This window comes from Eucyclogobius newberryi, unplaced genomic scaffold, assembly GCF_026437365.1.
Source record: "Eucyclogobius newberryi isolate DKJ021-1_F unplaced genomic scaffold, fEucNew1.0.hap1 SCAF_2, whole genome shotgun sequence".
Classification (NCBI taxonomy): Eukaryota; Metazoa; Chordata; class Actinopteri; order Gobiiformes; family Gobiidae; genus Eucyclogobius; species Eucyclogobius newberryi.
Window position 1 is genome coordinate 11,125,564 of NW_027315834.1, and position 11,601 is coordinate 11,137,164.

The 11,601-nt window shown below is 41.8% G+C and overlaps 1 pseudogene; it reads right to left on the bottom strand.

Annotated features, from left to right (window-relative positions):
- Nucleotides 1–2,851: 2,851 nt before the first annotated feature.
- LOC140367409 (beta-1,3-galactosyl-O-glycosyl-glycoprotein beta-1,6-N-acetylglucosaminyltransferase 4-like) lies at nucleotides 2,852–4,138 on the bottom strand (annotated as a pseudogene).
- Between the last annotated feature and the right edge of the window lie 7,463 nt (nucleotides 4,139–11,601).

Below are 11,601 nucleotides of genomic sequence, written 5' to 3' on the forward strand. Positions count from 1 at the left end.
GGACTTGGCCCACCTCTGATACTGACTGAACATCAGAAACGTTCTATTCTATTTGTAAACCATATGAGCTAGCTTCTAATATTCAGATATGTGTGTTATTTAGGGTTAAGGAGAAGCGTGTGTGGCATGTGAAGTGGGCTGTTTCCCTTCTGCAGACCTGTTACATGTGATTGCACTATCAGTAAATGCATATTGACCGAGGAAGTGTTCATCACAAGCCAAACATCCTCTGTTGTTCCTGTGTTCCGCTGCTTGAGCGCAGATGCTGAAGGTAAAACATGCCTCTATCTGGTCCAGTCAGGTTATTGCAGGCTGAATTTGTGGTTATCGAAACAGAAATAATGTTGAATATCACTAAGAAGGGGTGAACGTAACTGATTTGTAATTTGAAGTCAGTGTAATATGAAGGAATATTTGCACCAAATCTTGTTTTAGATTTCCCCCCACCTCTGATCTCTTTTTGGATCAGCCTGTGAGCTCTTTGCATATTCTGTCTTTGGTTGTTGTAGTTTCTGTGTCTGTGTGTTGTGTTTGACCAGAGAACAGAGTAAAAAAAGCAGATTTAGAAGAATGATTGCAACATGTTTATTTAATGGCATATGAAAAAAGTACAAATAGCATATTTAATGTTAACAGCAAATTGGGTCCAATCAAGCGGTCAAAGATACTAATGAAGATGAAAAAATATATACAAAAAAGAAACCCATTTAAAAGACTTCTATTTTAAACAAGATCTAAAATACATTTGATTATAACAGCTTTACTATTCCTCATAAAGGGGCAAACATAAGAGGGGTGTGATCACATTGATCTCAAGCAGAATAGACTTTGAACAGAATTTTGAACACAAAGATAAATATCTAGATTTGCACTTGTCAAAGGAACTATTCATGGAAGTGTGTTTACTTTGCAACCTCACTTTCTATATTAAAATTGTGGATTTGATTGCAAACCACTCTGAGGGAAACCTTGTCCACGGTGGCGACTAGAATTTATATGTTCAGCAGACATTGGATGAATCTGGAGAGAGATGAATCCTAATGTCTGCCTATATAAATATGTTTCCATTCCACAGAAGATCTAGAGTAGAATAGACTTTTTTTTTTTTTTTTAAACAAAGATAGGCACAAAATTACAGAGGCAGAATAGATTTAAGTGATCATGGTCCTATTTACATCATTTACATCACAGATTTGGAACAAAAACAAAAAAAGACACTTTGGAGATTTAATGCTAGTCTACTCAATGAACCACAATTTGTAACAAAAAATATGACAAAGGACATTGAGATGGATGTAGAGGAAATTATCATGTTGAATTTTCTATATCCATTGTCTGGGATGCAGCAAAGGCAGTTTTGAGGGGTAGGGTTATTGCTGTCGCTTCGGCTATAAATAAAAAAGGTAGAAAACATTTCATGATTTTCAGAACAAACTAAAGTTGTTGGAAGCTAATCATGCTGGAAACAAGGATCCCCAAATGCTACAGGTAATTTAAACATCAATGGGTAAGATTACTGACCTGGCCTGAAAAAATAAAATAAAATGCTCTTCACCAAACAAAGATATTATGAAAAGGGCTCAAAATTCTTAAAATTATTAGCTTGAAATATTAGAAAACAACAGTCAAAGAGAACAATTTAAAATATGTAATCTCAAAATAAACCAATCAATCAAAACCAATCAAAATACAAGATAGGCAGAATAATGTGATTTTTACCTAAACAAGACCAGATACAATGTGTTTTCGACACTCAATTTGCCTGCCATGAATGAAGATTAAAAAAAATATAATTAAAATCTTATTTCTTATTTCAAATAACCACTACTGAAATTCAAAGTGCAATCACAAAACTAAAAAACAATAAATCTTCAGGGAGTGCCGAGTTCGGAGTGGTTTGAAGCTCTAAAAGAAGCACTTACTCCTTTACTTTTATAAACTTTTAACTCGACACTTAAAAAAAAGTCAGATCCCTCCGAGTTGGAAGGAAACCATTAAATCCTTAATATCTAAAGAGGGGAAGGACCGACTTGACTGTGCCTCATATAGATCAATCTCAAGTCTGAATGTGGAGTCGTATCTACACCTCAATTATGTCCAAAAGAATGGAACAAATATTCCCAAATGTATTTCACAATGATCAGACAGGATTTATTAACAAATGACAAACACAAGATAACATAAGGAAATCTTTACACATAACGAACCATGTACAAAGAACACGCAAAGCAAAGCTGTAATAATAAGTCTGGATGAGTTTTTTTTTTAGCTGGCCTTATTTATTTAAAATTCTAAACAAATTTTAAAAAGTACTTGACAGACTTACTGACTTTGGAAAGAGGGGTGAGACAGGGTTGTGTTTTGTCCCCCATGTTGTTTCCAATGTACCTGGAACCATTGGCCCAATATATTAGACAATTTGAAACCATTTATGGCGTCTCAATTGACAGAGCATGCAAATGCCTTCCACACAGATGATGTCCTGCTATATCTGACCAAACCAGACATGTCACCTAATATGATGCATTTCCTTCATGATATTGGTCCAATGTCTGGATACAAATTGAATGTACAAAAGACTGAAACTCTCTCTTACTGGTGACCCCCTCTGTCCTTTAGAAAGACTTATCCATTTAATTGGCAAACAGAATTCCTTAAATATTTAGGTGTGGTCCTCCATAAAGAAATATCAACAATCTTAGAGAAAACTATATTTCTTTTTACTCCACTATAAACAAAGATCTTGAAAAATGGACCCAGATGTCAGTCACATGTCTTATATATTTCAGTTGAAATAGTTTTGTTAGATTAGTAGCTATTTTCTTTCTCCACATAATTTCATCAATAAAAACCAAACAAATAAAGCTAACTAAATGAACAACCCCTTTCTCAGTAACACACAAATGAAGCAAGAGACTGAAAAAACCTTTGCTTTTTCTGTAGATTCTCCTCAAGGCACTGAATAATAATACGATCTATTTTGGGGTCAAATTTGTTGGCAAACCAGTGACCGTAGTTGAGAAGCCAGCGCATTTCCCCCACACGATAGATGCAAACGGAGCGTCTGTGGTCACCGGTGCAGCGCGGGTACAAGCTGTCCTTCAGGTATGACCACTTAACCAGTCTAGTTTTGCTCATCAGATCATTAACATTCGGCTGCGACCTGGAAACCTCGCCTGGTACACCTGGGAGACGCACAAGGGTTGCCCAGAAGTGTTCGTCTGGAGAGTAAGTGTCCTCAGACCATGCTAGAAAATCTTTGACCACAACGGAGGATTGCACATACTCCACAAACTCCCTTGACAAGACAAAGTAAGCGCTGCCAGTAAACATTTTAATTCCATGAGGTGGAGGTTCCTTCTCTTTGTCTGTTCTGACAGGTATTTTTGCATCTTTAATTTCATGGTGGTATGTGTATCTTTCACTCTTTGAATTAGTAGGTCTGCATGTCTCTAACATGTTTCCACCATTTAATTTAGTTAGTTCGGACACTAATTCCATATTGGATTTGAGGGGGAAGTTCTGCCCACAAAGATTGATAATGTACTTCCACTTGACTTCAAAAGGTCTGAAATACAATGCAAATCTGCTTTTAGTTGAGTAATGCTGGCATAGATGACCAATTCTCTTTTTGAAGCAATGAAGACATTTGGCAAACACTGGGCCAAGCCTTCCATTGCTGAACGGAACTTGTCTGGGGACTTTTCATCATAGTGAATACAGAAAATATGGCTCGGAGAATGTAAAGTCTCTCCACCATCCCTGCGTCTTTATGAACAACTAATGAATAAGCCAATGGGAAGTTTTTCTCCTCCTGTGTCATGCATACGTCGTTATAGCCTCTGGACTCGAGGAAAGCGCTGCAGTTTGACATGAGATCAACCAGACTCTCATCTGACTCCTCCACAGTCGGTTTTCTTACTACTAGAGCTCTCCCCACTTCCAGAGGGTCCATGTCGTATATTGCAGAGCAGTCCACGTTGAACCGGTGAAAAGCTTCCGTGTGGTCCAGGGGTGTGCGCGCTCTGGTAACGGGATCCACACTGCTGTTCCTCAGACTCATCATCAGCAGCACGAGGCTCAGCAGGACGGACAACAGCCATGGCAGGGTGGTGTTTATTCTCGTTCAACGGGCCATTCTTCGAAAGACAAATAAGATTCAAAGTCAGACTCGTTAATAATACATATTACAAAAGGAAACATAATCTGATATAATACTTAAACAATTAACAGAGCTGATTTCAATTTTGTTCAATGCTGCCCAAACCTGCGACAAGTTGGCCACTGTCCAGGGTGTACCCCGCCTAAGGCCCGAAGTCACTGGGATAGGCTCCAGTCACCCGCGACCCCGAAAGGGAACAAGCGGTAGAAAATGGATGGATGGATGGATGGCTGCCCAAACCTTCACAGTGCCACACCAATGAAGGTTTGGACCAAATGTTAAACAAAATGCATCAAAGGTGCACATGTACAATGAGCACCTGTAACAAGCCCGTCTGAAGTCACGTTACCTGCAGCTGATTATAACCGACAGGAAAGAGGCAAGTCACGCCTGAACGTCTTCTTGTCTGGAGAAACGTTGTTTTATCCTCTTGCACTATAGCATGGATAGAAGCTAATAAGGCTTATTTATAAGGCTGCAGGGGTCTCCAATAGGTGGCTCAGTTTCCTATAATTAAATAAATATTTCAGTTGTTTTTTCCACGGTGCATCCATGAAACACTGCTCACATTGCAGGCTGGCTCTTCTGCTTTATTCCACTTGGTAAGTATTGGTAAAGTGGTTAGTCTTTATAGAGGCCTAATTTTTACAGTTCATTTGAATATGAAATCCCCTACTCTTGGCTCAGTTATCTGTAAATGAGGTCAAACTTTTTTGGTTTCCCTCTTTTCCTCTCCAGCTTTCGTAATCCAGAATCTTGCTTTTGTAGGGTCTCAAACTACAGGTATTCAGTTTATGATTAAGGAAGATTTCTTAGCAGAAACGAGACAGACGGGGGCACCAGGGTAAAACCCAAAAAGCTAAGATACGGTCCTTAATCACGCTCGTTAAAAGGTCTGAAGGGTGTTTCACGATTCAGGGACTTACACATAGTCTAATCAAACAAACAATAGTCAATAACTCTTTTGTGTAGTTTATTTATCAAAAGGGCAATCAAAAAAGGCACCGGAGCAGAAATGCACGCAGGTAAATCACAGGTGATGTTTGTATCAGATTTAACAGCAGATTCATGCAGATAATGTTAAACCAGGGTTTTGCCTTTGATAATCAAACGTCTCTATGCTGATCTATATCAAAAAGAGAGAAAGTGAGAAGCTAAGGGAGGAGGAGGAGGAACAACTGAGTTCTACCCAAATCACGCCACAAAAAAACCACACACTGAACTCGGCTTACGATTTGTAGAACTCGGTCCGGCTAGTCCTTGTCCGCGGACGAGATCCGTGGCGAGGCAGCGGCGTGGAGCGGTGTGGCGGGCGAAGGCAGTGACGTGCCGCGATGTCCGTGACGCTGGGCGGCAGCGGTAGCGCGAGGCGGCGCGTGGCGATGTCCGGGAGTTCCTTAGCGGTGGAACGCTTTAGCGGCGTGTTAGCTCCTCACGCGGCCTTTACTCAGATAAGAACGTAGCGCTGATCCACGTAAACGGCGTAGATTACTTCAAAAAATAGGAAAAGCGAAGTAGAAAAGAAAGTCTCTGTCCGGTTCAGCGCTTAAGCTTAGTTCCAGGTGTTTCCAGGTGTTTTCAGAGTTCAGGGGGGCGATGCGGCTGGCCTTGCCTTGTCGACCCACGTGGCGGACGCTTTGTTGAGACAAAGGAAAAGTAAAAAGGGCTCGTCCGTGGAGACGGCTTCAAAGAGCAAGACAAAGGGAAAAACAAAAAGAGAAGAAGAGCAGAGAGAGAAGAGCGCGTTCCTAGCTCGGCGCGTCCTTTTGTCACCTAGCGCCGCAGGGCATGCTGGGAGCAAAAGGGGCGGGCGCTACTGCGACGACTTCCTGTTTAACATTTACCTGGCCGAGAAAATAAAACTGGAGTAACGTAAATAATAATGGCAAAAACATTGAACCCTGTTTTAACATTTACACGTTAAACACTTTTGGCAGTTTGTGCACATTATTTCTTGAGGTAGATACATTTTACATCTTCTTTCACCTGTGATGGGCACTTGAGTTAAAGCATTGGGAATATAAAACCTTAAACAGTGGAAAAATACGTAACACAAGGTGAAACATGCGGTGTATGGAGTTGATTCAGACAAACATTCAAGGCATAATCACATAAAACATAGTTTTCATCGGGGCGTCCTCCTGTAAGACTGTGGGGAGAAGGTCTGTTATCATGAAAGTCACAGCGGCTCCCTGCGGTGAGGGAGAGAGGGAGAAAGAAAACTCCCCAATGTTCAAAGAGAGATTTTCTGTTATCTGGCCGTGGAATGTCCATCTCCATTCCCCTACACTTTTACGTGGAAATGAATGACTCGTGTTGGATTCAATATATTTGAGAAAGCAAGACAGGACTTGGTCATTTAGTTAAGCGAGTTTATTCCCTGACAATTTCAAACTAATACAAATTGTTCAGCGTAAACTATCCCTCACACACAAAGCTCCAACAGTTCTTTCTCTGTCTGTTCCTAATATGGTCATGTCAAGAAACAAGTGGGGGCAGAAGAAAAGTTTTACTGCAGAAGAAAACTATTAGCAGAGCTGTCAACTTATCAAGGAGGCTTTTTAAATTTATTTTTGAGCGTGAGAAAAGGCCATCAGCGTGTGAGAGCGTGAGACAGGTCATAAATGTGTGAGTCTGGTGGCTGCCCACGAGTCCGAAGGTTCACTGGTCCGAAGGGTTGCTAGTCCGAAGGTGTGAGTCCGCGCAGTGGGCTCTCCTCCCTTTGCCCTACACACTGGCTTTTAAGATTTTTCTTTTCTAGTGTTAATGCACTTTTTATGATTAAACTCACGTATTTTCCATAACCGACTTGTTTCTGTGCATAGCCTGAGCTCCTTATCGTATTATTAATGAATGAATTAACTCCGGGATTAAACTGTTTTCCAGTCGGCATTCTTCAAAAGCTGAATTTCCTTTTTGACTACCAATCCTACAGTGATCGGATCACGCGTATTTCTATACTTATGATAAAATGAAGGCATAGAATGGAGGATTCAGATCACGCAAATTTCTTATGATCAAATGAAGCCATAAAGCGGAGGATTCGAGATGTTCCCTTGTTATTTTTATATACACAGTACAACTTGCGGTGCCACCTGTGAGCAGCTGGTACACTAAACGTTGTGACGAGCCCCAGTGCGTGTCTTCGTGCGCATTTTACAGACTAACTACATCCCGATGCCGTCTGCACCATCACTTTAGCCTTATGAGGAACTTTCGGACCAGTGAACCTTCGGACTAGCGAATCTTCGGACTTAAAATGCGTGAGACTCAAGTCCGATTCAAGTATTTTTTTTTTCTTTGATTCTTTCCTCTGATCTCACTTATAATGTAACATTTCGATTTGTTTGCATGAATTTCATGGTTTAACACAAATAACACAAAATAACCAGTACATGTTTTTTCTCTCTCTCACACAATGATTAACAAGAGCCCCTCCTTTTCAACTCAGTAAATTATTATGATTGTTCAAACAAATTCATAAACACTGCTTTGCGCTTGTTTTTACTGATACTATTTGTTGTGTGGGTTATAGGTGCCCTGAAGACCTGTCCGAGTCCCCTGAAGTTTAAAAGTTGCCAAAGGTTATGAGAATTACCAAACATTTGTAAATTACCAAAAGTTTGAGAATTGCCTGGCGTTTACTTGACATTTTGAGACTTACCTGGTGTTTACTTGACATTTTGAGAATTGCCTGATGTTTTTAATCTAGTCTAAGTTTTTGAACTGAGCTAAACCCTTTAGAGCAGGGGTGTCAAATTAATTTGGGCCGCGGGCCGAATTTTGACGCTCAGGCTGGGTCCCGGGCCGAACATAATGTAAAACATAAAACAATTAAAAATATAAAAATTAAAGAGCTTTATATAGCCTACGCTGTTTTTGAAGCAATTACTGGATCGATTAAAAGATAATTACAAAATGTTTGGACTCATAAACTTAAATTTATTAAGAAAAACAAGTGTAATTTCACCAATACTTTGCTTCAGTTTATGTGCATTACAACTTCAGAGTTGATCTACAGAAATAAACATTTAGTCAGAGGTATTTGGAACTGAAAAATATTGTATTTGACTTTAAAACAAAATAAACTTCTCAAGATCTAAAAAACCTTTTAAATGTACTAACCAACATTTCCATCTGTAGTTATCTGTACACCTGAACTGACACACCACCAAATACAAACAAACGTGGGAGCGTTTAAGTAAGGAGGTAAAGTTACCCCTCTGGCCTTGAAAATATAGAATTAAAAACAAGTTGAGGCAGTGCATGAGCCACAGTGTTCCATCAAACCAAACTCTCTTGTCGAATTTTGACACTCAAGCTGAGTCGTGGGCCAAATATTACGTACAAAATAAAACAATAAGAAATATAAGAAATACTTAGCTTTTTTACAGCCTAGTAATAGTTGTGGAGACTGTTGCACAAATCTGCAGCAGGTGAAAATCTGCAGCAGGAGGAACAGGAACATGGACTTGTGATGTGATTTTTGATATGAAATGCTGATATCACAGACATGTTTCTGCTCAAGCTCAATATGAGCTCGCTATTTTCATAGTTTAAGCTGATCTTAGTGACAAATGATTCATGAAGTGACTCAGATGAGTGCATTGTGTTTGTGTTCAGTCACATTAGTGTGAACACAGTCATGTTCATACTTAATTACACTCTGACCTGTGTTTTTATCTGCGGCTTCTGATCTGTCCAGGTTTGTAGAGGATGTTTTCCTCACAGAGCATCATCACAGAAGTTAGTTTTCTTGTTGTTAGCTCCACATTAGCTCCACTTTTAGCACAACTCTAACGTCCACAAAACCGTCTTCTTTCTTTCTTCCACGTGTTTCCTAAGGGATCATCTCAAAATAGGTTGAAGCTTAAAAGACAATTTTTTTTTCGTCTCTCTCTGGACCCCCTCCCCCCCTCAAAAGCTGTGCTCCCCATACGCACCCGCCGTGCTCCCCGTCCGCACCTGCCGCCTAATGTTGGCTTAATGCTTGTTGCTGAGAGAGTTTTTTAGCATTTCAAAACAATGACTGCCACAACGATGTACTGAAGCTTCAAAGCAACAAAAAGACGAAATGTAGGTTATTTAATTGTTTTTTAAATATAAATTTGAAATGTTCGGCGGGCCGGATTAAAACGGATGGCGGGCCGGATGTGGCCCGCTGGCCTTGTATTTAACACATGTGCTTTAGCGGTTTAGCTCTAAATATATGATCTAATAGCAATCTACTTATCTAGTTGTATTCATTATTAGTTAAGATGTCCTTAAGTCTAAGGTAGACATTTGATTTATTTTATCTCAGTACAGTATTGGTTTCAATAGTTTTCATTGATATCTGATTTAACCAAGGTGTCGCCCTAAAATGGTTCAGGTCATATCTGGAGATAGGTTGTTCTTTGTTCAATTAGCCCCCTGTAGTTCAGACATGGCCCAACGTAGTTGTGGGGTTCCACAGGATTCAGCTGGAGCAGAGTGTTTTCGTCCTGGTGGTGGAACACTGGACCACCTCTATACTCTCCATCGGGTGCTCGAGGGTTCATGGGAGTTTGCCCAACCAGTCCACATGTGCTCTGTGGATCTGGAGAAGGCATTCGACCGTGTCCCTCAGGGTGTCCTTTGGGGGGTGCTCCGGGAGTACGGGGTCCGGGGCCCTTTGCTCAGGGCTGTCCGGTCCCTGTATGACCGGAGCAGGAGCTGTGTTCATTGCCGGCAGTAAGTCAGACCTGTTCCCAGTGCATGTTGGACTCCGCCAGGGCTGCCCTTTGTCACCGGTTCTGTTCATAGTTTTTATGGACAGAATTTCTAGGCGCAGTCAGGGGTCGGAGGGTGTCCGGTTTGGGGACCACAGGATCTCATCTCTGCTGTTTGCAGACGATGTTGTCCTGATGGCTCCATCAAACCCAGACCTGAAACATGCACTGGGAAGCTTTGCAGCCGAGTGTGAAGCGGCTGGGATGAGAATTAGCACCTCCAAATTTGAGGCCATGGTTCTCGACCGGAAAAAGGTGGCCTCTCCAGGTGGGTGGGGAGTCCTTGCCCCAAGTGGAGGAGTTCAAGTATCTCGGGGTCTTGTTCACGAGTGAGGGAAGGATGAAGCGTGAGATCGACAGGCGGATCGGTGCAGCGGCTGCAGTGATGCAGTCGCTGCATCGGACCGTTGTGGTAAAGAAGGAGCTGAGTCGAAAGGCAAAGCTCTCGATTTACCGGTCGGTCTACGTTCCTACCCTCACCTATGGTCATGAGCTTTGGGTAATGACCGAAAGGACAAGATCGCGGAAACAAGCGGTCGAAATGAGTTTCTTCCGCCGGGTGGCTGGGCGCTCCCTTAGAGATAAGGTGAAGAGCTCGACCACACAGGGGGAGCTCAGAGTAGAGCCGCTGCTCCTTCACGTCGAGAGGAGTGAGCTAAGGTGGCTCGGGCATCTGTTCCGGATGCCTCCTGGGCGCCTCCCTGGGGAGGCTGGGGAGAAGGAAGTCTGGGAGTCTGGGAGTCCCTGGTTAGACTGCTGCTCCTGCGACCCGGCCCCGGAAAAAGCGGTAGAAGATGGATGGATGATTCAAAGACAGAAATGGTGGTATTTGGTGATCTAGTAAATGCAAAAACTCGTCTGGTATGATCAGATTTCTCCTGCGTTCTCCTGTGTCCTCTCCGCCTCTATGCACTGGCTCCTGTCAGCTTCTGGATTGATAAGATTTAAGATATTGTTGATGGTTTTGAAATGTTTGAATGGGCTGGCTCATCCTTTTCTTTCAGAGATTTTGTCTATCCGTGCTTCTAGTAGAGCATTGAGATCAGCAAATCTGACCTTGGATGCTCCGAAGTCACAGTTAAAAACCTGAGGGGACTGCGCTTTTACAGAAGTCTTCCTCTGGACATTTGCACAGGCTTTTCACAAAGGGAGTGTCTGCAGAGCCGCGGCGCGCGGCCGAAACTGCCATGTTATTTTTGTGCCGGCCGCGCGCCGCGGCTCCTGAAACTGCGCCGCTATTTGACCGCATTTTAGCGCCGTTTTAGACCGCGACGGGTTAAGGTTAAGGTTAGGGTTAGGGTTAAGGTTAAGGTTAGGGTTAGCCATGAGGCTATAAGGGGAAATGCCGCGGTCCCTGAAACTGCGCGGCTATTTGACCGCGCCGCGGCTCTCCAGCCACGGCCTTTAACAAAAGCTGAACAGAACATTTGTGTTACTTTATCTTGTTGTTACAAGTCTTGTATGTTTTATTGCATTTTATATTGCCTTTGTACAGCACTTTCGGCCATTGTGGTGTTTTTAAATCTGCTTTATATATAAACTTGACTTGATTTGAATAAGCATATAAACAAATAAATAATTCCCCAACATTTTTGGTACTTGAGATTAAAAGATACTGGCAGAACTGTGAATTTAAACTTGGTTATTTTAATGTTCAAGAGTCTTTGTCTCGCAATTAAAACCTTGGTT